Below are 27,771 nucleotides of genomic sequence, written 5' to 3' on the forward strand. Positions count from 1 at the left end.
AGAGAGGTAAGAGCTCAAGCTTGGGGATTACCAAGGCACCCCAAGTAAATATTCAAGGAGCTCAAGTGTCTAAGCTTGGGGATGCCCCGGAAGGCATCCCCTCTTTCTTCAACAAGTATCGGTATGTTTTCAGATTCGTTTCGTTCATGCGATATGTGCAAGTCTTGGAGCATCTTTTGCATTTAAATTTCACTTTTCTTTTATGCACCATGCTGGTATGAGATAGTCCATGGTTGATTTATAGAATTATCATTGCACCTCACTTAAATCTTTTGAGTATGGCTTTATAGAATGCTTCATATGCTTCACTTATATCATTTGAAGTTTGGATTGCATGTTTTTCTTCACATAGAAAACCACCATTTGTAGAATGCTCTTTTGCTTCACTTATAGTTGTTAGAGCGTGGGCATATCTTTTGTATAAAGAATTAAACTCTCTTCCTTCACTTATATTTATTTAGAGAGATTACAGGAATTGGCCATTCACATGGTTAGTCATAAAATCCTACATAAACTTGTAGATCGCTGAATATGATATGTTTGATTCCTTGCAATAGTTTTGAGATATAAAGGTGGTGATATTAGAGTCATGCTAGTGGGTGGTTGTGGATTGTAGAGACACTTGTCTTGAGGTTTGCAAGTCCAATAGCATGCACGTATGGTAACCGTTGTGTGACAAATTTGAAGCATGGGGTGTTTCTTTGATTGTCTTCCTTATGAGTGGCGGTCGGGGACGAGCGATGGTCTTTTCCTACCAATCTATCCCCCTAGGGGCATGCGTAGTAATACTTTGCTTCGAGGGTTAATAAACTTTTGCAATAAGTACATGAGTTATTTATGACTAATGTGAGTCCATGGATTATACAAACTTTTACCTTTACATCATTGCTAGCCTCTTCGGTACCCTGCATTGCCCTTCCTCACCTTGAGAGTTGGTGCAAACTTCACCGGTGCATCCAAACCCCGTGATACGATACTCTCTATCACACATAAGCCTCCTTATATCTTCCTCAAAACAGCCACCATACCTACCTATCATGGCATTTCCATAGCCATTCCGAGATATATTGCTATGCAACTTCCATCATCATCATATACATGACTTGAGCATTCATTGTCATATTGCCTTGCATGATCGTAAGATAGCTAGCATGATGTTTTCATGGCTTGTTTGTTTTTTGATGTCATTGCTATGCTAGATCATTGCACATCCCGGTACACCTCCGGAGGCATTCATATAGAGTCATATCTTAGTTCCAGTATCGAGTTGTAATATTGAGTTGTAAGTAAATAAAAGTGTGATGATCATCATTATAGAGCATTGCCTCATAAAAAATAAAAAAAATAAAAAAAAGAGAGACCAAAGAAGCCTAAATAAAAAAAGGGGGCCAAAGCAGCCCGCCAAAACAAAAAAAGAAAAAAAAGAAAGAAAAGGGGCAATGTTACTATCCTTTTACCACACTTGTGCTTCAAAGTAGCACCATGTTCTTCATATAGAGAGTCTCTTATGTTGTCACTTTCATATACTAGTGGGATTTTTTCATTATAGAACTTGGCTTGTATATTCCAACGATGGGCTTCCTCAAAATGCCCTAGGTCTTCATGAGCAAGCAAGTTGGGTGCACACCCACTTAGTTTCTGTTTGAGCTTTCATACACTTATAGCTCTAGTGCATCCGTTGCAAGGCAATCCCTACTCCTCGCATGGACATCAATTGATGGGCATCTCCATAGCCCATTGATTAGTCGCGTCAATGTGAGACTTTCTCCCTTTTTGTCTTCTCCACATAACCTCCACCATCATATTATATTCCACCTATAGTGTTATATCCATGGCTTGCGCTCATGTATTGCGTGAGGGTTGAAAAAGCTAAAGCGCGATAAAAGGTATAAACCAATTGCTCGGCTTGTCATCGGAGTTGTGCATGATGGGAGCATTTTGTGTGACGAAAATGAAGCATGGCCAAACTATATGATTTTCTAGGGATAAGCTTGCTTTGGCCTTGTTGTTTTGAAAAGACATGATTGCTTTATTAGTACGCTCGATGTATTATCGTTTTTAATGTCAAATGATAGACTATTGCTTTGAATCACTCATGTCTTAATATTCATGCCATGATTAGACATATGATCAAGATTATGCTAGGTAGCATTCCACATCAAAAAAATATCTTTTTTATCATTTACCTACTCGAGGACGAGTAGGAATTAAGCTTGGGGATGCTGATACGTCTCCGTCGTATCTATAATTTTTTGTTGTTCCATGCCAATATTATTCAACTTTTACATACTTTTGGCAACTTTTTATACTATTTTTTGGGACTAACATATTGATCCAGTGCCTAGTGCTAGTTCCTGTTTGTTGCATGTTTTATGTTTCATAGAAACCCAATATGAAACAGAGTCCAAACGGGATAAAAACGGACGAAGAATTATTTTGGAATATTTGTGATTTTTGGGAGGAAGAATCAATGCGAGACGGTGCCCGAGGTGGCCACGAGGGTGGCCCACGCCACCACACCAGGTGGGCCCGCCCCCCACCCTCATGGGCCCCTCGTAAGGCGGTTTATGCTCTACTTTGGCCGCAAGAAAGCTAATTTTTGGAAAAAAAATATCTGGGCGAAGGTTTCAATCCAATAGGAGTTACGGATCTCCAGATATAAAAGAAACGGTGCGAGGGCAGAATCCCAGAATGCAGAAACTGAGGGAGACAGAGAGATAGATCCAATCTCAGAGGGGCTCTCGCCCCTCCCATGCCATGGAGACCATGGACCAGAGGGGAAACCCTTCACCCATCTAGGGAGAAGGTCAAGGAAGAAGAAGAAGAAGGGGGGCTCTCCCCCCTTGCTTCCGGTGGCTCCGGAACTCTGCCGGGGGCCATCAACATCACCGCGATCTTCATCAACAACATCACCGCCTTCATCACCAACTCTTGCCCCCTCTATGCAGCGGTGTAACCTCTATCTTACCCGCTGTAATCTTTACTTAAACATGGTGCTCAACGCTATATATTATTTCCCAATGATGTATGGCTATCCTATGATGTTTGAGTAGATTCGTTTTGTCCTATGGGTTAATTGATGATCGTGATTGGTTTGAGTTGCATGTTTTATTATTGGTGCTGTCATAGGGTGCTCTCCATGTCGTGCAAGTGTGAGTGATTCCTGCTGTAGGGTTTGCAATATGTTCATGATTTGCTTAGGGTGGGTGGCGTGAGTGACAGAAGCACAGGCCCGAGTAAGTAGGTTGTTTGCCTATGGGATAAAGGGGACTTGATACTTTAATGCTATGGTTGGGTTTTAGCTTAATGATCTTTAGTAGTTGCGGATGCTTGCTAGAGTTCCAATCATAAGTGCATATGATCCAAGAAGAGAAAGTATGTTAGCTTATGCCTCTCCCTCAAATAGGATTGCAATAGTGATTACCGGTCTAGTTATCGATTGCCTAGGGACAAATAACTTTCTCATGACAAAAAGCTCTCTACTAATACTTAAATTATTGCTTCTTTATCTAGACAACCCTCAGTTTATATTTACGTGATCTTTATTATCTTGAAACCTATCCAACAACACCTACAAAGTACTTCTAATTTCATACTTGTTCTAGGTAAAGCTAACACTAAGCGTGCGTAGAGTCGTATCAGTGGCAGATAGGACTTGAGAGAATATTTGTTCTACCTTTAGCTCCTTGTTGGGTTCGACACTCTTACTTATCGAAAGAGGCTACAATTATTCCCTACACTTGTGGGTTATCAATGACGTTTTTCTGGCGCCGTTGCCGCGAGTCATAGCGTGGGGTGAATATTCCCGTGTGTGCTTGTTTGCTTTATCACTAAGTAATTTTTATTTGCTGTTCTTAGTTGTCTTGTATCATTAGTCATGGGTAGGAAACGCAAGATACCAAAAAAAATAGTTGTACCTACTAAACCAATGGTTGAAGAACCACTCAAAATCTATCACACTACTGAAGCTTTTTACTTGAATCATCTTCGATCCCTTTGTGCTCGTGCTGAAACCCCAACTAGCTTAGTTGAGGGAAAATCTTTAGATGAGCATGTCTGTTATGTGCGACACCGTATATATGAAAATGTGGAAATTTTACTGCATCAAATTCATCGCTTGCAATGCTATGCTTGGAATTTATGTGAAATTTATGATGTTACTTGTTGTTCTGAAAACCCTAAGACACAGCTTCCCTACCAATGTGAGTTTAGTGATAATGGAATCGTATCTCTGTATGCTAAGGGTGTTTATAATTACTATGATGTTCAACAAATTGAAGAATTTGTTGCTTTTAAGGGTGCTTATGAAATTGCTTCTTTGATTGAAAAGTATGATGCTACTCTTTACAAATATGAAAAATTTGCCATACTTAAATATTGTTATGGTAATTATTCTTCTAATGCCTATGTTAAACCATATATTGAAGACTCCTCCGCTGTCCAAGAAGAGATTAATATTTTGTAGGAGCCTATGGAAGAAGAAATTGATTAAACTGTGATCTCATATGATGAAAAAGATGATGAGGAGAGCGAAGAACAAAAGGAGGAAGAGTGGATTAGCTACCTGTTCCCACCTTCTAGTGAGAGTAACTCTTCAACTCATACATTGTTTAATTCCCCTTCGTTCTTACCGAAGGATGATTGCTATAATGATTGTTATGATCCCGTTGATTCTCTTGAAATATCCCTTTTTGATGATGCTTGTTATGCTTGTGGCCAAGATGTCAATATGAATTATGCTTATGGAGATGAACTTGCTATAGTTCCTTATGTTAAACATGAAATTGTTGCTATTGCACCCACACATAATAGTCCTATTATCTTTTTGAATTCTCCAAACTACACTATATCAGAGAAGTTTGTGCTTATTAAGGATTATATTAATGGGTTGCATTTTACCGTTGCACATGATGATTTTGATAGATATAAGATGCATGTGCTTGCTTCTCATACTTGCAATTATTATGAGAGAGGAACTATATCTCCACCTCTCTATGTTTCAACATGATAGAATTGCAAGAAACTGCTTATACTATGCATTGGCCTTTACTATGTGTGCATGAATTGTTCTTTTATGACATGCCGATGCATAGGAAAAGAGTTATAATTTGTTGTTGCATGATATATGTTACTTTGTGCTCACTACTAAATTACAAATCATTGTTAATTAAAATTGGCTTTGATATACCTTGGGATCCGGGTGGATCCATTACTTGAGCACTATATGCCTAGCGTAATGGCTTTAAAGAAAGCGCAGCCAGGGAGACAACTCGGAAGTTTTAGGGAGTCATTTATTTTTGTTGAGTGCTTTTATATAGTTAAAAAAACAAAAAAATAAAGTGGGGAACCCAAATCTTTTCAAAAAGGAATGTGAAAGTGAGAAAGACAAGCATTGTTGAAGTGGGAGAGCTCCTTGAACTTTGTTCATGCTCACGGAAACTTTGTGAATCTCAATTACAGAAACTTTTCATCAAAAATAATTATCCCCTTGTACAATTCCATTGTATTATTGTCAGGACCCCGACTCAATGCCACATCGATCTAGCATGTAACACCTCATATCACTTTGCGGCCTCACGCACGGTATTCCCACGGGTGTCGCCTTACCTTTGCCCGGGACCGTTTGCGTCTTTTGGCACACGTATATGATAGTGTCGCTAGCATCCATATGGTAAGGAGCCCGGGCTGACATGGCTAGTCGTAAACCCAAAGTGGCACAAACTTACAGGGACAGGCATCCATGACCCAACATCGAACGTGTCGGTCATCAGCGAGTGAATCCAGGCTGTAGCACTGGGCTAGCAGGACTCCGGTGAACCGGGCTGTAGCGGGCCAACAGGACTCCGGTATTCATCGCGTGACATTTCCCCGAAGGGACAGACACAGGAACGAAGAAGGACCCATGCCAGCCAGCCTAAGTATTCTGGAGCAGTAGCAAGCTACCATGGCTCGGTGGAAACACTAGGAGACATTTCCCGGTAAGAGAGGCTACTAAAGATAAACAACTAGGTAGTCAGATCCCACACATACCAAGCATTTCAATAACATACACACAATATGCTCGATATGTGCAAATACAACATGGCATCACAAAATGACTCTACGACTCAAGTAGTTTATTTAATAGGCTCCGAGGAGCGAGATATTACAAACATGGGTCTCATGACCCAACAATCAGAGCATACAAGTCAAAGCACAAGCGGAAGCTTAACATGTCTGAGTACAGACAACTATAAATGAAAAAGGCTGAGAAGCCTGACTATCTACCAGATCCTGCCGAGGGCACAAGATCGTAGCTGAGGTAACAAGCTAAACATCGAAGTCCACGCGGAACTACTAGTGAGACTGAAGTCTCTCTGCAAAAACATAAATTAAGCAACGTGAGTACAAATGTACCCAGCAAGACTTACATCAGATCTATCCACATATGCATCATTATCAACAAAGGGGGTGGTGGAGTTTAACTGCAGCAAGCCAGCTTTGACTCGGTGGCTAACCTGAACTACGACTGCAAGTAACTCTTTTGAGGTGGCGCACACGAGTCCACATATTCACCATATCAATACACCACTATGGATCCACTCCCGTCTCCCTACGAGAATGCCATCCATAGCACTCACGCTTATCTTGCGTATTTTAGAGTATCCACTTTCACTTGTCTATGAACTATGCAAGGGGTCCAAGTTTCCATATCCGAGGAATCCGGCTATTCGAATAGATAATGATAACCCTGCAGGGGTGTACTTCTTCACACACGCTTTCGCCACTTATCGCCCTGTACACGTCATGTACCTCGGCAACCTTCAAGCGGAAGCCGGGCGAGGGAGTCGGCCACGACCTGACTAACCGAACAAGTCTCTAGTCCAGGTTTATCGCCTATTCGGGTTCCATCCGCAAGGAGATCCGGCCGGGGTGTCGCTCACGGCCCCAAACGATGTGAGCAGGGTTCCCAAGCCCACCATCCGGGTGCCACTTGGTACATCGTGCCACTGTGCCTAGTCTGTCCCAAGCCCACCTGTACCGCGTGCCACTTGGTAGACTACTAACACTACCTACAAACACCAGAAACTAGTTGCATCTCCTGGACAGAGATCATGTTGTTTAATAAGTCGAGAGGGGTCGAGTTACTGGAACCCAATGTGTGGTAGTAACTGGTCATGGATCACAAACACAGAACTCAGTTCCTAAAGACGGCTGCAATGAGACAACCCACCATGTACTCCTACATGGCCTCTCACCACTACCTTTACCAAATCGTGTTCACACACTTAGCTCACACGCAGTAGGACATGTTCACACGCCTCTGGTTCATCCCCGATGAATCAGACCTGACTCAACTCTAAGCAGTAGCAGGCATGACAAACAAGCATGAATGAGTAGGCACATCAGGGCTCAAACAACTCCTACTCATGCTAGTGGGTTTCATCTATTTACTGTGGCAATGACAGGTCATGCAAAGGATGAAGGGGTTCAGCTACCGCAGCAAGTAACAAATATGTCATTGTTGTCCTAACGCAGTAAAAGAGAGCAGGGGCGAGAGAGTGGGATTTTATCGGAATGAACAAGGGGGTTTTGCTTGCCTGGCACTTCTGAAGATAACATTGAGTCTTCATCAGTGTCAACGGTCACATCATCGGTACAGCGTCTACCGAGGGGGAACAACACCGGCAACAGGGAAAGAACACAATCAATGCAATGCAACAATATGATGCATGAGTGTGACATGGCAATATGCTGTGGTTTGAGCTAATGCAGCTAGCAACAAAGTTAAATGAAGTTGGTTTGGACCCTAAGTTCAAAACCAAACTCCATATGTGAAATTCAAATGTCATTTAATTGATTTGTGCTAAACAGCAGCTATAAGTTGTTCTAACATGCATGAAAATGGTACAGATGGATAGATTGGATTTTTCTGATAATTTTTCATATATAAATTATTTCATTCTGAGCTACGGTTGAATTTCTATGAATTATTGAAGTTTTAGCTATTTTCTGGAATTTATAAATCATTTCCTAATTTATTTTAATTCCAGAAAGGAATTATTGCGTCAGCATGACCTCATGCTGACCTCAGCAGGTCAACGGGCTGGTCCGGGTCAAACCTGACATGTGGGGTCCACACGTCAGTGACACGGGTTAGACAGGGGGGGTTAGTTTAGTTTAACTAAAGATTAGGGGGTTAGATTAGGTGGTGATTAGCTTAAGCTAATCACCTGATGGCGGGGGCCCACCTGTCATGGACCCAGGGGAGGTCAAACCCCTGGTCAAACGAGTCAATCCCGCCGGTGTTGAGTCGCCGGCGAGGCCGAGGCGGCGGAGGCCTTCGGGTTTCTTGCTCCGGTGACCAAACGGACGGAGGAGGGGCTCTACGGATAGCTGGAAGAGCGCCGCGTCTTCCTGTGGAGTCGGTTGGGGTCGGGGCGGCCGGAATCGGCGCCGGCGACGACCTAGGTGGCCGCCGGAGTTCGGGCGACCACGAGTTTGATGCTGCAGAGAGCAAGCGGGCTAGTTTTTGCGCTAGGCATGCTCTACGGGAAACTACGAACGCGCAGGGCTCGCCGGGGTGACCAAATGGTCACCGGAGCTACGCCGGCGGCGAGCTCGGCGGAGGTGAGCTTCGGCAATGGCGGAAATCGGTGCTAGAGGACGCGCTAGAGGAAGGGCATAGGGGGAAAATGGAGATGAGCTCACGTAGGGACTAGCAGAGTCGACGACGAGGTCGGGGAAGCTCTGGACGACGCGAATTTACGGCAGCGATCTCCGGGCACCGGAGATGAAGACGACGACGCTCGGGTGGACTGGGGCCTCGTCTGGTCGCGTGTGTCGGTGTGCAGGTCCATGGGGTCGGGACGGAGCTCAGGAATGCGAGGAGGGAGCGAGGGGGTGGCTGTGGCCGCGGCGAACGGCGTCGGTGGCGACGAGCTCCGCTCGGGCAGAGAGGGAGAGAGAGCAAAGGAGAGGATGAGGCGAGGGAGAGAGTGAGAGAGAGCCAGGGGCTGTGTGGCGCTCCGTGGCTTCGTCTAGGAGGGGCCGGGGAAGCAGGAGGTGGCCGGAGAAGCAGGAGGTGGCCGGGGCGCGTGGCTGCGCGCGCCGGGCGCGTGCCCGTCCTCCTGGCAAAGGAGGAAGGCGACAGGGGGGTAGCGGTGGCGGGCTGGGCCGGCCAGCTGCAGTGCTGGGCCGGTTTGGCTACCAGGTGAGCTCCAGGTAGGCTTTTGCTCTTTTTATTTTTTTTCTTCTGTTTTGTTTTATTTAATATCTTTTGCCATTGTTTTGAATTTAAACAAATTCAAACAATGCCAAAAACTCCTCTGGATATTTTTATTTTGCTAGATGGACTTTTCCAAAAGCTCATAAAATATTTCAGGGGTATTTGAAATTATATTCTAATTATATGAATATAATTCAAATTCAAATAGCTAATGATTTAAATTCAAAGTCCCAAAAATAAATCCTTAAAAATGTTCAATATTTTGGTTGGGACCAGAACCCTTGCCAAAAATTATCAAACATTTAAGAAGAACATTTTGGAACAATGAATGAGATTTTAGGGTTTTTGCCCTTCTTTTATTTAGGGTTTTGAGGCTTCCAATTTCCCTCAGTTCAAGTTTCAAAAATTTAAACATGATGCACAGATGGAAGCAAGCATAGGTCAGGCCAGAACTAGGGATGTGACAACTTACCCCCACTAAACAAAAATCTCGTCCCGAGATTCAAGCGTAGGGTAATAAGAAGGGGGGGACACAACTAACACAATCTTCACGATCCAGGTTGCACTTCAAATGAACGTTGATTCGATCACCATCATTGTCTCGAAGTCTTGCTCCAAGAATTCCAGCTAACATGACGAGAAGAGGAAAGGAAAACCTAGAAGAATCTATCTTCTCGAAGATCAATCAACTTAGGATCAGCTCACAAAGTGAGTCATAGCAACATCTCTTGAGCTGAGACACGAAGCATACATCTGAGGAAATGGAGTGAGACAGATGACGAGGGCTCACTAAGTAGACAACAATTCCAGACTTAAGAATGTGGTGATCGATTGTCAACGTAGCGAGGAGTTGAATTGCCATGATACCATAACGAGACACCTTAGGAACTGTGACTCGTAGATATATCCCCTTAAGTGGCAAAAAGAATTACCTTTGATTCAGAGACCATTGATACTCTTCATACCAGCCTAAGGCAATTCACAACGATCGTTTGGCGGGGTGCAAAGGAATGGTACACCCGGACTAGAATGGATGATGTGGACTACCTTGTTGAAGACAACGCAATGGATGATTTTTGCTTATCACCGGAAATGGAAGAGACCCATGGTAGAATGGCACATTGGCGGTGCAAGCTGGGAACAAAATGCAAATGCTGGGAATGATTCTGGTAACTGGGGAAGAACCCAACAATAGAGAGTGAATTCACTGTTTGAAAAGGTCATAGCATTACCGAGGAAACTGAGAGGAATCCCAGTTAGTGCCGATGATAACACGTAGCGCTTGTGTGTGCTCTCAAGAACTTGAGCATTTCCATATTCATCAAGGTTTTACCAACATCCGTGTCAAGGGTCCGGTAACACAACTTACTACCATGATGAATGGTGATGGAGGATGCAGATGCAAAGGAAGATAACACCTTCTCAGATGTCACCTTAACAAGGCCAAGGGGACGAAATCTGGATGATCGACCGAGAGACATTTAGCACTCCGCTTCTAATGTTCTCCTTGATGTGCTAGTGTAACCCATTCATAGATATGGTTTGATATCTAGAACATCAAGTAAAAGGTCGGACTTCGGAACACAGAAATCCATAGGGGCAACTAGGAAGTAAATCCTACAAAATCCCTATGGGGAGGTGGCCAACTTCCTCAATCAAGATATTATAATAACAGGTCTTCCGGCTGGGTGTGTTGGCCACGACATCCACTTTACCAATTTCCGAGGGACCGATATTATAGTTCTTGGGAAGTGTTCCAAACCATCATATCTGCCTGAGATTCAGATCTGGTTGGTGTCAGGATATTCCAGACTCATCGAGTCTAGGAAGAAAAACGAAAGTTTGCAACACAAATCGATGAGATGACGTTGCGAGATTCTCGGGAAATGAACTACGATAGCAAGCTCCAAAACATGAGCTGGTTCTGCTACAAACATGTGAACACGTTGTCCCAGACAAGCATGCCCACATGGTAGTCTTACAATAAAACACTACCGAGTTCTGGTTGGGAGCCATCATCGAGGATATTGAAATCTTTACGCAAGTCCATGGATTAGATCCCAAGCATAGACTTCTTTTCCTTGAACAAGTCAATCAGTGGCTTGGTGTGCTAGGATATACATATGGAATGAAGATGATCAGTCTAACAGACCACAGAATTCTTCGCACGTGCATGACTGACTTGGGACGATTCCAAAGGAGGTAAAAACATGCTTTCTCGAATTCACGGCGGCAACTTGCATCAAATGCACATGAACTAGAGGAAGTCACTTCTTTTCATCCAAACAAATGCTTCACGAACGGGGCATGAAGAAAATGCTTACACAAGTTTCCAACACTAGCTTAATGTTCAACAAAATCATGGAGGAGATAAGGATGTTGTCAATGGGCTCAACAACAATTCATCCGGGTTCCCTTTTAAAAGGAATTCCATAGTTAAGTGAACACGGTGATAGCATTGGTCAGACCAAGGAACATAATGGTGTATGCTCGAGGAAAACCACGAGTAAGACAACATTATGAATATTGTTGGTACTGATTTGATTGACGATAGCCCACACTCAAATCAAAGGATTGATAAGACAATAGGTCCAGCAACTGATCACATGGACCAATCGATGAAGATATCATCTTTCTTCAACACACACTACACAAGAATATCCCTTTGGAACGAACTAAGTTAGGCAAGCTTTTATCTTCCAACTCTCCAAGTTGTTGTCTAGCTTAACCAACTAGCTCAGGGATATCGAACACCGATTTTTGGGGAAGGGGGTGGTTTACAAGAAACCAACTTGATCACGAGCTCAACATAGCGGTCAGGTGACAACCTGGTAATACTTCCGAGAAGATATTCGGAAAATCACGAACCACCGGTATGTTACTAAGCTCGAGAGCAATCTTTCTTTTCAGGGCAAGATGATATGATCAAATGAGCGAGGGCTTGACAAAATCCTAACTCATCAATCAAAGAGTGCACCAGGAGATAAGGACTAGGTAGCACAATCAACCTTAGGGCGATGATTCAAAAATCAACATGCTAAGAATGGGGTTATTGTCCATTAACTACCAAGCAACAAGGTTGCTAGGAGTATTGAATTCACACATCACGATTCACTTGTCGGCATTCCGGTTGCGACAACACGGAACCGAGGGATGAATAATGATGGCGAGAAGTATCACTACATCAGGAATTCACAAGAGCCGGTGCAATCCTCATGAAAATCCTGACATAAAGACGGTAATACTTCAGGGTAGAACAGAATCAAAAGCTGGGCTGGCACTTTGATCTGCGGAGCACCATTGCTTTGACCCAATCCTAGATATGGATGAGGTACTGGAGTTTGTTTCTCCTAGTCATTCCGGAATAGAATGGCTTGACAGACCACAAGAGTAATAGGCATCGACGAACGAATGCACACATAATCTTGACTATCAATTGATAGACGAGGGTCAGAAGACAACTAAAGAGGGACAACTCAAAGGAACATACGATTTTCTGAGTTGTGGATGCATGGTTTAGCACGTCGAACGGAGTTCAACATATTTCTTCCGGATAACCCATGCAGAGAGGGAGAACTGGCAGAGCCACAATATATAATGGAGAACTCATCAAGAGCACTCTGGTTGTGATCGTTCAGTTCAACGAGGAACTTCTGCCATAGGTAGTTCATGGTATTTGGAAGAAGAAGATACCATGGACTTCAAGGACTATCGCAAAGGTTACTAATATCCTAGGGCACTAGCAATTACTACCAACATGAAGTAAGTAGGGTGAATCTTGGGCTCAGAAACCCAGGAGTAGAATACCTGCTACTAACTGGCATCACGGGATGCTTTCGAGAATGATAGCCAGAACCATCACACTGGAAGCACAGAACATGGCTAGATTACTAGATGATCTCCTGGGACACCTAGGGTCAAAATACTAACTCCAACATAAATGTTGAGGCAATAGAGTACCTCAACTCACCGTCTAGTGTGGTTAATCTGGCCATAAAGGACATCGGGAACGGAAAGAAAGGATTTGCAAATGCATCAGACTATTTAGAAACCTGGGATGACTCGGACAGCATAACGGCTGTAAATGCTCAAAAAGATTTGAGACAATCACAAAAATGGTGGCATAACCACTCAGAAGCACAATATCAAGGTTTCAAGATCAACAATTAACATACGGAAGTAATAGGAACTGAGACGAGGCTTAAGTCCAACAATCTTATAAGTCTACTGATTAGTAACACGTGATCCTGATAGAAAGAAGAGAAGGCCTAGTTCTTAACCCCGTAGGAAAGATAAGATGACTCAGATCAGAAGGGCATGAGGTAAAGGAGTAAAAAGAGCCTTACGTTCCATCCCACAATCAATTCCCTTACATAACTAAAGCATTTCTAGACTCAACTTCGACCAGTATGGCTTGATAAACCTACAGGCAGTCAAGCTCTGATACCAACGCTGTCAGGACCCCGACTCAATGCCACATCGATCTAGCATGTAACACCTCATATCACTTTGCGGCCTCACGCACGGTATTCCCACGGGTGTCGCCTTACCTTTGCCCGGGACCGTTTGCGTCTTTTGGCACACGTATATGATAGTGTCGCTAGCATCCATATGGTAAGGAGCCCGGGCTGACATGGCTAGTCGTAAACCCAAAGTGGCACAAACTTACAGGGACAGGCATCCATGACCCAACATCGAACGTGTCGGTCATCAGCGAGTGAATCCAGGCTGTAGCACTGGGCTAGCAGGACTCCGGTGAACCGGGCTGTAGCGGGCCAACAGGACTCCGGTATTCATCGCGTGACATTTCCCCGAAGGGACAGACACAGGAACGAAGAAGGACACATGCCGGCCAGCCTAAGTGTTCCGGAGCAGTAGCAAGCTACCATGGCTCGGTGGAAACACTAGGAGACATTTCCCGGTAAGAGAGGCTACTAAAGATAAACAACTAGGTAGTCAGATCCCACACATACCAAGCATTTCAATAACATACACACAATATGCTCGATATGTGCAAATACAACATGGCATCACAAAATGACTCTACGACTCAAGTAGTTTATTTAATAGGCTCCGAGGAGCGAGATATTACAAACATGGGTCTCATGACCCAACAATCAGAGCATACAAGTCAAAGCACAAGCGGAAGCTTAACATGTCTGAGTACAGACAACTATAAATGAAAAAGGCTGAGAAGCCTGACTATCTACCAGATCCTGCCGAGGGCACAAGATCGTAGCTGAGGTAACAAGCTAAACGTCGAAGTCCACGCGGAACTACTAGTGAGACTGAAGTCTCTCTGCAAAAACATAAATTAAGCAACGTGAGTACAAATGTACCCAGCAAGACTTACATCAGATCTATCTACATATGCATCATTATCAACAAAGGGGGTGGTGGAGTTTAACTGCAGCAAGCCAACTTTGACTCGGTGGCTAACCCGAACTACGACTGCAAGTAACTCTTTTGAGGTGGCGCACACGAGTCCACATATTCACCATATCAATACACCACTATGGATCCACTCCCGTCTCCCTACGAGAACGCCATCCATAGCACTCACGCTTATCTTGCGTATTTTAGAGTATCCATTTTCACTTGTCTATGAACTATGCAAGGGGTCCAAGTTTCCATATCAGAGGAATCCGGCTATTCGAATAGATAATGATAACCCTGCAGGGGTGTACTTCTTCACACACGCTTTCGCCACTTATCGCCCTGTACACGTCATGTACCTCGGCAACCTTCAAACGGAAGTCGGGCGAGGGAGTCGGCCACGACCTGACTAACCGAACAAGTCTCTAGTCCAGGTTTATCGCCTATTCGGGTTCCATCCGCAAGGAGATCCGGCCGGGGTGTCGCTCACGGCCCCAAACGATGTGAGCAGGGTTCCCAAGCCCACCATCCGGGTGCCACTTGGTACACCGTGCCACTGTGCCTAGTCTGTCCCAAGCCCACCTGTACCGGGTGCCACTTGGTAGACTACTAACACTACCTACAAACACCAGAAACTAGTTGCAACTCCTGGACAGAGATCATGTTGATTAATAAGTCGAGAGGGGTCGAGTTACCGGAACCCAATGTGTGGTAGTAACTGGTCATGGATCACAAACACAGAACTCAGTTCCTGAAGACGGCTGCAATGAGACAACCCACCATGTACTCCTACATGGCCTCTCACCGCTACCTTTACCAAATCGTGTTCACACACTTAGCTCACACATAGTAGGACATGTTCACACGCCTCTGGTTCATCCCCGATGAATCAGACCTGACTCAACTCTAAGCAGTAGCAGGCATGACAAACAAGCATGAATGAGTAGGCACATCAGGGCTCAAACAACTCCTACTCATGCTAGTGGGTTTCATCTATTTACTGTGGCAATGACAGGTCATGCAAAGGATGAAGGGGTTCAGCTACCGCAGCAAGTAAAAAATATGTCGTTGTTGTCCTAATGCAGTAAAAGAGAGCAGGGGCTAGAGAGTGGGATTTTATCGGAATGAACAAGGGGGTTTTGCTTGCCTGGCACTTCTGAAGATAACATTGAGTCTTCATCAGTGTCAACGGTCACATCATCGGTACAACGTCTACCGAGGGGGAACAACACCGGCAACAGGGAAAGAACACAATCAATGCAATGCAACAATATGATGCATGAGTGTGACATGGCAATATGCTGTGGTTTGAGCTAATGCAGCTAGCAACAAAGTTAAATGAAGTTGGTTTGGACCCTAAGTTCAAAACCAAACTCCATATGTGAAATTCAAATGTCATTTAATTGATTTGTGCTAAACAGCAGCTATAAGTTGTTCTAACATGCATGAAAATGGTACAGATGGATAGATTGGATTTTTCTGATAATTTTTCATATATAAATTATTTCATTCTGAGCTACGGTTGAATTTCTATGAATTATTGAAGTTTTAGCTATTTTCTGGAATTTATAAATCATTTCCTAATTTATTTTAATTCCAGAAAGGAATTATTGCATCAGCATGACCTCATGCTGACCTCAGCAGGTCAACGGGCTGGTCCGGGTCAAACCTGACGTGTGGGGTCCACACGTCAGTGACACGGGTTAGACAGGGGGGGGGTTAGTTTAGTTTAACTAAAGATTAGGGGCACTAGGGCCCACATGTCAGTGTCAGGGGGTTAGATTAGGTGGTGATTAGCTTAAGCTAATCACCTGATGGCAGGGGCCCACCTATCATGGACCCAGGGGAGGTCAAACCCCTGGTCAAATGAGTCAATCCCGCCGGCGTTGAGTCGACGGCGAGGCCGAGGCGGCGGAGGCCTTCGGGTTTCTTGCTCCGGCGACCAAACGCACGGAGGAGGGGCTCTACGGATAGCTGGAAGAGCGCCGCGTCTTCCTGTGGAGTCGGTTGGGGTCGGGGCGGCCGGAATCGGCGCCGGCGACGACGTAGGTGGCCGCCGGAGTTCGGGCGACCACGGGTTTGATGCTGTAGAGAGCAAGCGGGCTAGTTTTTGCGCTAGGCATGCTCTACAGGAAACTACGAACGCGCAGGGCTCGCCGGGGTGACCAAATGGTCACCGGAGCTACGCCGGCGGCGAGCTCGGCGGAGGTGAGCTTCGGCCATGGCGGAAATCGGTGCTAGAGGACGCGCTAGAGGAAGGGCACAGGGGGAAAATGGAGAGGAGCTCACGTAGGGACTAGCAGAGTCGACGACCAGGTCGAGGAAGCTCTGGAGATGAAGACGACGACGCTCGGGTCGACTGGGGCCTCCTCTGGTCGCGTGCGTCGGTGTGCAGCTCCATGGGGTCGGGACGGAGCTCAGGAATGCTAGGAGGGAGCAAGGGGGTGGCTGTGGCCGCGGCGAACGGCGTCGGTGGCGACGACCTCCGCTCGGGCAGAGAGGGAGAGAGAGCAGAGGAGAGGATGAGGCGAGGGAGATAGTGAGAGAGAGCCAGGGGCTACGTGGCGCTCCGTGGCGTCGTCTAGGAGGGGCCGGGGAAGCAGGAGGTGGCCGGAGAAGCAGGAGGTGGCCGGGGCGCGTGGCCGCGCGCGCCGGGCGCGTGCCCGTCCTCCTGGCAAAGGAGGAAGGCGACAGGGGGGTAGCGGTGGCGGGCTGGGCCGGCCAGCTGCAGTACTGGGGCGGTTTGGCTACCAGGTGAGCGCCAGGTAGGCTTTTGCTCTTTTTATTTTTTTCTTCTGTTTTGTTTTATTTAATATCTTTTGCCATTGTTTTGAATTTAAACAAATTCAAACAATGCCAAAAACTCCTCTGAATATTTTTATTTGGCTAGATGGACTTTTCCAAAAGCTCATAAAATATTTCAGGGGTATTTGAAATTATATTCTAATTATATGAATATAATTCAAATTCAAATAGCTAATGATTTAAATTCAAAGTCCCAAAAATAAATCCTTAAAAATGTTCAATATTTTGGTTGGGACCAGAACCCTTGCCAAAAATTATCAAACATTTAAGAAGAACATTTTGGAACAATGAATGAGATTTTAGGGTTTTTGCCCTTCTTTTATTTAGGGTTTTGAGGCTTCCAATTTCCCTCAGTTCAAGTTTCAAAAATTTAAACATGATGCACAGATGGAAGCAAGCATAGGTCAGGCCAGAACTAGGGATGTGACAATTATAAAAATAATATGCCAAGGTTTGCCTTTAGGATGTTTACAATGCTTGATGGTTTGTACGGTGCAGGACAGAAACTTTGGCAGTAGTGCGTGATTTTACATTTTTTTACTGGAACGTCAAATGGTTCTGATTCTTTTTGCACTGTCTAGCTATAAAAATTGTTTATTTTTTGTAATTTTGGTAGAATTTTTGGGGTAACCAAAGTATGGTGAATGTTCAGATTGCTACAGACTGTTCTGTTTTTGACAGATTCTGTTTTTGATGCATAGTTTGCTTGTTTTGATGAATCTATCAATTTATATTAGTGGATTAAGCCATGGAAAAGTTATATTACAGTTGACACAATGCAAAAACAAAATATGAATTGGTTTGTAACGGTACTTAGAGAAGTGATTTGCTTTATTATACTAATGTATCTTACCGAGTTTTCTATTGAAGATTTGTGTGGATGAAGTGTTTATCGAGGAGGTCTTGATATGAGGAAAAGGAAGAGAGGCAAGGGCTCAAGCTTGGAGATGCCCAAGGCACCCCAAGTAAATACTCAAGGAGACTCAAGCGTCTAAGATTGGGTATGCCCCGGAAGGCATCCCCTCTTTCTTCAACAAGTATCGGTATGTTTCCAGATTCGTTTCGTTCATGCAATATGTGCAAGTCTTGGAGCATCTTTTGCATTTAGTTTTCACTTTTCTTTTATGCACTACGCTGGTATGAGATAGTCCTTGGTTGATTTATAGAATTCTCATTGCACCTCACTTAAATCTTTTGAGTATTGCTTTATAGAATGCTTCATATGCTTCACTTATATCATTTGGAGTTTGGATTGCCTGTTTCTCTTCACATAGAAAACCGCCATTTGTAGAATGCTCTTTTGCTTCACTTATATTTGTTAGAGCATGGGCATATCTTTTGTAGAAATAACTAAACTCTCTTGCTTCACTTATATTTATTTAGAGAGATTACAGGAATTGGCCATTCACATGGTCAGTCAAAAAATCCTACATAAACTTGTAGATCGCTGAATATGATATGTTTGATTCCTTGCAATAGTTTTGCGATATAAAGGTGGTGATATTAGAGTCATGCTAGTGGGTGGTTGTGGATTGTAGAGACACTTGTGTTGAGGTTTTCAAGTCCCGTAGCATGCACGTATGGTAACCGTTGTGTGACAAATTTGAAGCATGGGGTGTTCTTTGATTGTCTTCCTTATGAGCGGCAGTCGAGGACGAGCGATGGTCTTTTCCTACCAATCTATCCCACTAGGGGCATGCATAGTAGTACTTTGCTTCGAGGCTAATAAACTTTCGCAATAAGTACATGAGTTCTTTATGACTAATGTGAGTCCATGGATTGTACGCACTTTTACGTTTCCATCATTGCTAGCCTCTTCGGTACCGTGCATTGCCCTTTCTCACCTTGAGAGTTGGTGCAAACTTCGCCGGTGCATCCAAACCCCGTGATACGATACGCTCTATCACACATAAGCCTCCTTATATCTTCCTCAAAACAGCCACCACACCTACCTATCAGGGCATTTCCATAGCCATTCCGAGATATATTGCCATGCAACTTCCATCATCATCATATACATGACTTGAGCATTCATTTTCATATTGCCTTGCATGATCGTAAGATAGCTAGCATGATGTTTTCATGGCTTGTCCATTTTTTGATGTCATTGCTACGCTAGATCATTGCACATCCCGGTACACCGCCGGAGGTATTCATATAGAGTCATATGTTAGTTCCAGTATCGAGTTGTAATATTGGGTTGTAAGTAAATAAGAGTGTGGTGATCATCATTATAGAGCATTGCCCCATAAAAATTAAAAATAAATAAATAAAAAGAGAGGCCAAAGAAGCCTAAATAAAAAAAAGGGGGCCAAAGAAGCCCGCCAAAACAAAAAAAGAAAAAATAAAGAAAGAAAAGGGGCAATGTTACTTTCCTTTTACCAAACTTGTGCTTCAAAGTAGCACCATGTTCTTCATATAGAGAGTCTGTTATGTTGTCACTTTCATATACTAGTGGGAATTTTTCATTATAGAACTTGGCTTGTATACTCCAATGATGGGCTTCCTCAAAATGCCCTAGGTCTTCGTGAGCAAGCAAGTTGGATGCACACCCACTTAGTTTCAGTTTGAGCTTTCATACACTTATAGCTCTAGTGCATCCGTTGCATGGCAATCCCTACTCCTTGCATTGACATCAATTGATGGGCATCTCCATGGCCCGTTGATTAGCCGCATCAATGTGAGACTTTCTCCCTTTTTGTCTTGTCCACATAACCTCCACCATCATATTATATTCCACCTATAGTGCTATATCCATGGATTGCACTCATGTATTGCATGAGGGTTGAAAAATCTGAAATGCGTTAAAAGGTATGAACCAATTGCTCGGCCTGTCATCGGGGTTGTGCATGATGGGAGCATTTTGTGTGACGAAAATGAAGCATGGCCAAATTATATGATTTTGTAGGGATAAACTTGCTTTGGCCTTGTTGTTTTAAAAAGACATGATTGTTTTGTTAGTACGCTCGAAGTATTATTGTTTTTTATGTCAAAATGATAGACTATTGCTTTGAATCACTTGTGTCTTAATATTCATGCCATGATTAGACATATGATCAAGATTATGCTAGGTAGCATTCCACATCAAAAATTATCTTTTTTATCATTCACCTACTCGAGGACGAGCAAGAATTAAGCTTGGGGATGCTGATACGTCTCCGTCGTATCTATAATTTTTGATTGTTCCATGCCAATATTATTCAACTTTTATATACTTTTGGCAACTTTTTATACTATTTTTTGGGACTAACATATTGATCCAGTGCCCAGTGCTAGTTCCTGTTTGTTGCATGTTTTATGTTTCGCAGAAACCCAATATCAAACGGAGTCCAAATGGGATAAAACGGACAGAGAATTATTTTGGAATATTTGTGATTTTTGGGAGGAAGAATCAACGCGATACGGTGCCCGAGGTGGCCACGAGCGTGGCCCACTCCACCACTCTAGGTGGGCGCCCCACCAACCTCGTGGGCCCCTCGTAAGGCGGTTGATGATCTACTTTGGCTGCAAGAAAGCTAATTTTTGGAAAAATGCCTGGGCGAAGGTTTCAATCCAATCGGAGTTACGGATCTCCAGATATAAAAGAAACGATGCCAGGGCAGAATCCCAGAACGCAGAAACAGAGAAATAGATCCAATCTTCGAGGGGCTGTCGCCCCTCCCATGCCTTGGAGACCAAGGACCAGAGGGGAAACCCTTCTCCAATCTAGGAAGAAGGTCAAGGAAGAAGAAGAAGAAGGGGGGCTCTCTCCCCCTTGCTTATGGTGGCGCCGGAACGCTGCTGGGGGCCATCATTATCACCGCGATCTTCATCAACAACTTCACCGCCTTCATCAGCAACTCTTCCCCCCTCTATGCAGTAGTGTAAGCTCTCTCTTACCCGCTATAATATCTACTTAAACATGGTGCTCAATGCTATACATTATTTCCCAATGATGTATGGCTATCCTATGATGTTTGAGTAGATCTGTTTTGTCCTATGGGTTAATTGATGATCGTGATTGGTTTGAGTTGCATGTTTTATTATTGGTGCTGTCCTATGGTGCTCTCTGTGTCACGCAAGCGTGAGTGATTCCCGCTGTAGGGTTTGCAATGTGTTCATGATTTGCTTATGGTGGGTGGCGTGAGTGACAGAAGCACAGACGCGAGTAAGTAGGTTGTTTGCGTATGGGATAAAGGGGACTTGATAATTTAATGTTACGGTTGGGTTTTACCTTAATGATCTTTAGTAGTTGCGGATGCTTGCTAGAGTTCCAATCATAAGTGCATATGATCCAAGAAGAGAAAGTATGTTAGCTTATGCCTCTCCCTCAAATAGGATTGCAATAGTGATTACCGGTCTAGTTATCGATTGCCTAGGGACAAATAACTTTCTCGTAACAAAAAGCTCTCTACTAATACTTACTTTATTGCTTCTTTATATAAACAGCCCTTAGTTTGTATTTATGTGCTCTTTATTATCTTGCAAACCTATCCAACAACACCTACAAAGTACTTCTAGTTTCATACTTGTCCTAGGTAAAGCGAACACTAAGCGTGCATAGAGTCGTATCAGTGGCAGCTAGGACTTGAGAGAATATTTGTTCTACCTTTAGCTCCTTGTTGGGTCCGACAGTATTACTTATCGAAAGAGGCTAAAATTATCCCCTACACTTGTGGGTTATCAATGAGCTGCTGGACGCGCTCTGTCATGCAGCGTCGTTCGTCACCATCCAGGTATTGTAGCTCGTCTGCTGCTGCATGGGCAGCACGCAGGTTTTCGATGGACGTGGCTTAGACTGGGCGGTCGGCCCCCAGCATGCTAGCGATGGTCGCGCCGCGCTATTTGACAACGCCCACGCGGCTAGGCCTGCCTGCAGCCGGCGTGCCACAGACGGCACGATCAACCTCGCATTGATAGGCCTCGGTGAGGCGTCTCATAGTGGCTATCTTCTTGCCGCTCTCGATGAGTGCGAGGTGGTGGGCTTCCAAGGTCTCGGCGTTAGCGTCACCTGCGACGGGTGCAGACAGGTCCCGCATCGTCGCCTGCAGGGGGTCGTGGGCGTCCGCGCTGGAAGCTCCGCCATGGCTGATGACGAGCACCTCGGTGACGGTGCTGCCGCCACTGTCGGCACAACGGAGCGGGTCATCGATGACCACCACGTTGGTGGGGAAGGCGTCGAGGGATGCTGTGTCGGAGTCGACAAGCATTGGGTCGGTGGAACTGATCGACTCCAAGTCAGAGTCGAGCTCGTTGGCAATGTCGAGCTTGCCAAGGAGGTCGATGAGGCAGCTCTCGGAGTTGGCCACGCCCGTGCCTGGCGCGGGCTTGTCGGAGAGGCGGATCTCGCCGATGAGATCACCAAGGCAGCTCGCTCTGCAGGCGAATTCCACACCATGCAGCGCGTCGGCGCAAGCGCCATCAGACATACCAGGCTGGCTGCGCTCGGCAGGGAGGAACAAGGTTCCCGTCCAGAGCACGTCTCCGGACGATGGTGCACCTAGCCCCACGGTGGGCGCCAAATGTCGGGTGGTTGGTGCGACATATGACAAAGGATGGCTAATCATAGTGGGAGCTAGTAAAACATCGCCGGTCCCTGGAAGCGGGATAAGGTGTAAAGATGCACGCCTACGCATCTTACCTAGGTTCAGGGCTCTCCTAGGAGATAATAGCCCTAATCCTGCTCTGCGGGGTCTCCGCATGATCACTAGATTAACAAGTGGCTACAAGGTTGCTCCTTGAGCTGTTTGGCAAGAGGAGGACGGAGGGCAAGGCTAGCTCTACTTCTCCCTCTACGTGTGTGTGATCTCTAAAAGGCTGAACCCTTTGCATGGGTGCCCTGGGGGGTTTATATAGGCATACCCCCCAGGTGTACAATGGTAATCCGGCCAGGTGTAGGCCCGTGCCGTCAGTGTCTATGGTCGCCGGCTTCTTCGTCGGCTGCTGATAACCCACAAGTGTAGGGGATAATTGCAGCCTCTTTCGATAAGTAAGAGTATCGAACCCAACGAGGAGCTAAAGGTAGAACAAATATCCTCTCAAGTCCTATCTGCCACTGATACGACTCTACGCACGCTTTGTGTTTGCTTTACCTAGAAGAAGTATGAAACTAGAAGTACTTTGTAGGTGTTGTTGGATAGCTTTGCAAGATAATAAAGAGCACACAAATAAAAAGTAGGAGCTGTTTAGATAAAGAAGCAATAAAGTAAATATAGCGAGTGTGGAAAAGTGGTGGTAGGAGTTGTGAAATTGTCCCTAAGCAATTGACTATGTTACTAGACCGGTAATCACTATTGCAATTTTATTTGAGGGAGAGGCATAAGCTAACGTATTTTCTCTTCTTGGGTCATATGCACTTATGATTGGAACTCTAGCAAGCATCCACAACTACTAAAGATCATTAAGGTAAAACCTAACTATAGCATTAAATTATCAAGTCCCCTTTATCCCATACGCAAACAACCTACTTACTTGGGTCTGTGCTTCTATCACTCATGCCACCCACCATAAGCAAATCATGAACATATTGCAAACCCTACAGCGGGGATCCCTCACGCTTGCGCGACACAGAGAGCACCATAGGACATCACCAATAATAAAAAATGCAACTCAAACCAATCATAGCAATTCATCCATCACCGATAGAACAACAAAAATCTACTCAGACATCATAGGATGGCAACACATCATTGGATAATAATATGAAGCATAAAGCACCATGTTGAAGTAGAGGGTACCGCGGGTTGCAGGAGAGTGGACCGCTGAATATAGATGGGGGAAGGTGATGGAGATGTTGGTGAAGAAGATGGCGGTGTTGGTGTAGATCGCGGTGATGATGATGGCCCGCGGCGGCCTTCTGGCGCCACCGAAAGCAAGGGGGAGAGAGCCACCCTTCTTATTTTCTTCCTTGACCTTCTCCCTAGATGGGAGAAGGGTTTCCCTCTGGTCCTTGGCTCCCATGGCATGGGAGGGGCGAGAGCCCCTCCGAGAATGGATCTATCTCTCCGTCTCTCTCTGTTTCTACGTTCTCAGATTCTGCCCTGGCATCGTTTCTTTTATATCTGGAGATCCATAACTCTGATTGGATTGTAACCTTCGCCCAGATATTTTTCCAAAAATTAGATTTCTTGTGGCCAAAGTAGAGCATCAACCGCCTTACAAGGGTCCCACGAGGGAGGGGGCGCGCCCACCTGGAGTGGTGGCGTGGGCCACCCTTGTGGCCACCTCAGGCACCGTCTCGCATTGATTTTTCCTCCCAGAAATCAAAATTATTCCGAAATAATTCTCCGTCGAATTTTATCCCGTTTGGACTCCGTTTGATATTGGGTTTCTGCGAAACATAAAACATGCAACAAACATGAACTGGCACTGGGCACTGGATCAATATGTTAGTCCCAAAAATAGTATAAAAAGTTGCCAAAAGTATTTGAAAGTTGAATAATATTGGCATGGAACAATAAAAAATTATAGATACGATGGAGACGTATCAGCATCCCCAAGCTTAATTCCTACTCGTCCTCGAGTAGGTAAATGATAAAAAAGATAATTTTTGATGTGGAATGCTACTTAGCATATTCTTGATCATATGTCTAATCATGGCATGAATATTAAGACACGAGTGATTCAAAGCAATAGTCTATCATTTGACATAAAAACAATAATACTTCGAGCGTACTAATAAAGCAATCATCACTACTAGAAAAACCACTACTAATGGCGCACCTAATTTGGCCATTAATGGCGCATCACTGGTGCGCCATTACTAGCACGCCATTAGTAATTTTTACTAATGGCGCACCACTGGTGCGCCATTAGTATCTGGTATACTAATGGCGCACCACTGGTGCGTCATTAGTATAGGCCACGGTGCGCCATTAGTATGCCTCCCAGGGCCATGTATACCCAGGTGCTTTGGCATACTAATGGTGCACGACGAAGGGATGCGCCATTAGTAACCGAGGCATACTAATGGCGCACTGTCCAGTGATGCGCCATTAGTATGCTTTGTCATACTAATGGCACACTGTCATGTGATGCGCCATTAGTATGAATATTAGGTTTTTTTTCTGTTTTTTGCACAGGTTACAAAATGTATAATTTGACAAAATATAGACAGCACACATCAATAACAGATTCATCGAATACAATAGAAGATTAGTCTTTGAATACAATTCATCATATTAGTCTCCGAATACAATTCATCATATTAGTCTCCGAATTGAAAAGACCGAACAAAGATAGAACATTATATTACAAGTCTCGAGACTGCGAGTAGCGAGTTTGTCTTCACATTACAAGTCGATATCGATCATCTAAACTACCATCACATAGAAGAGAGTTGCGGTCATCACGATGAGCATCATCACGATGAAACTCGTCTTCATCCGGTTCCTCCAACGCTCCCTCCCCTCTCCCGCTAGATAGCGGGCGTATCTAGATTCGGCCTCGGCCCTAGTGGTGTACCCTTTGTAACTGTTACCGCTGAATCGGTGAACCTGTCTCCGACACTCCTCCCAGTCATCGTAGACTCCGGGAACCTTACCCTTGTACACGACATACGTCGGCATCGCTATACAATCTGAACTTTTTTTTGTCATCTATGTGCTCATTTAACTTTGATCCAAATAGTATCAAAGTTCTTAGAAACAAGCAGCTCTGCCAACAAAGAACAGTAAAAATGGGGCTTGCCTTAAGATGGGAAGTAAAGTTGCAAACTGAATATGTAGCTGCTAGGACCCAGTTTATCTTTCATGCACTCTGCTTCAACACAAATGTGCTCTGCTTCAACACATTGGAAACTCAGTTCTGACTGCTACAAATTCAGTTTTCAGATACCAGCAATCAGGAGCCTACATGGCACCATTTTGTTATCCTAGCAAGAACAGCATGAGCCAAACAAGTAAATGGAAAACATGTTTCCTCAACAAGCAAAAAGGGAAAATGCAATTTATGGCACATAGATGTTGATCCACTGACATTCATAAATTTCAGAAGAGAAAATAGTAGGCATTGCGAATGTAGTATTTACTGCTAACCAGGGAGAAGAGGTTCTTATTTTCACTCCCAACAACAAGCAGGAAAATGTCTACATCGATGCACTCGGACGAAGAAAGTGCAGCATACATATAGTTCATAACAGAGTGCACTGTGTGCAGAAACAGGAAGCGTACTATCAATCATCCACATATTTTTCGACAAAGATCAATCATCTATATAGTAAGGGATAGCTAAATTCGCACTTTACTAAACAAACTATCCCTCAAGTTATGCTATGAAAACATATTCAGTTTTTGAGACACCAACAATTAAGAACCTACAGACAAGTATTAAGAGAGCAGCTACACTAGGATTAAAGAAATTGACTCCTAACTACTACCCAGTTCAGCGTTGAGACTCCACCAATTAAGGTCCTACATAGTAATAGACCATCTAAAATAGCATTCCACTACTACCCACTACAAGCAGTATGTGCTAAACTAGCATGTCACTACTACAGACTAGATTGGAAACTGGGTCCTAGCAGCTACATATTCAGTTTGCAACATAACCAATCAAGACCCTACAAGGTGCCACTTGTTCATCCTACCAAGAACAGCAGCATCCAGAAAAGCCCCATATTTCATGCACTCTGCTTCTACACAAATGTGCTCTGCTCCTAGCTAGTTTCAGTTCAGATCTGATTACTCTTTGCTCTTATCCTGGTTTAGATCTTGTGGTAATTAAATAAATGTCCGTATATGCAATTGCAGACCAAAACAAAACTACAATTAACAGCCCGTGTTTTATTGCAAGTAAATTTGCTATCTTATACTCCCTCCTCTCTGGATTAGAGATCCTGCGTGTAAACCTAGGTTGTCTATTTTACCAACATAACAATACATATCACAAAAGTTATACCGTTAGTAGAAAGTACAATAAATCTTCAGCAAGAACCAGTAAGGTCCATATAGGGCTCTGGCTCCAACTATATCATGTTTTATTTAAACACAGTATGTTTCAATTCCTCCTCTATACAAATCTTGAGCAAGGACCAGCATATAGTATATGTCAACGATTTCGCAAGCAAGAACACGAGGCTTACTTGAGATCCAAAGAGTAGCTACCCGGACTAGAGATATCGGGAACTAAACTATCAACGAAATCAATCACAGCAACTAAATCGATCCAGCACAAAAACGAAACGATAAAGATCACCGATCCGTAGAGCCACGCGTGAGGAGGCGTAGGGGAGGGAGGGAGGGAGGGAGGTGAGGGGAAACTTTCTTGGGCTGCTGGCGATGGGATCGCTGCTTCTGCTACGATGGCGGAGGCCGCGCTTCCGCTCCCTGGTTCGGGGCGGCGGGGCGACGGACGGTGGTGTCGGGGCGGCGGGGCGACGGTGGTGTCGGGGCGGCGTCGAGGGA

The sequence above is a fragment of the Triticum dicoccoides genome, chromosome 6B (assembly GCF_002162155.2).
Source record: "Triticum dicoccoides isolate Atlit2015 ecotype Zavitan chromosome 6B, WEW_v2.0, whole genome shotgun sequence".
Lineage (NCBI taxonomy): Eukaryota > Viridiplantae > Streptophyta > Magnoliopsida > Poales > Poaceae > Triticum > Triticum dicoccoides.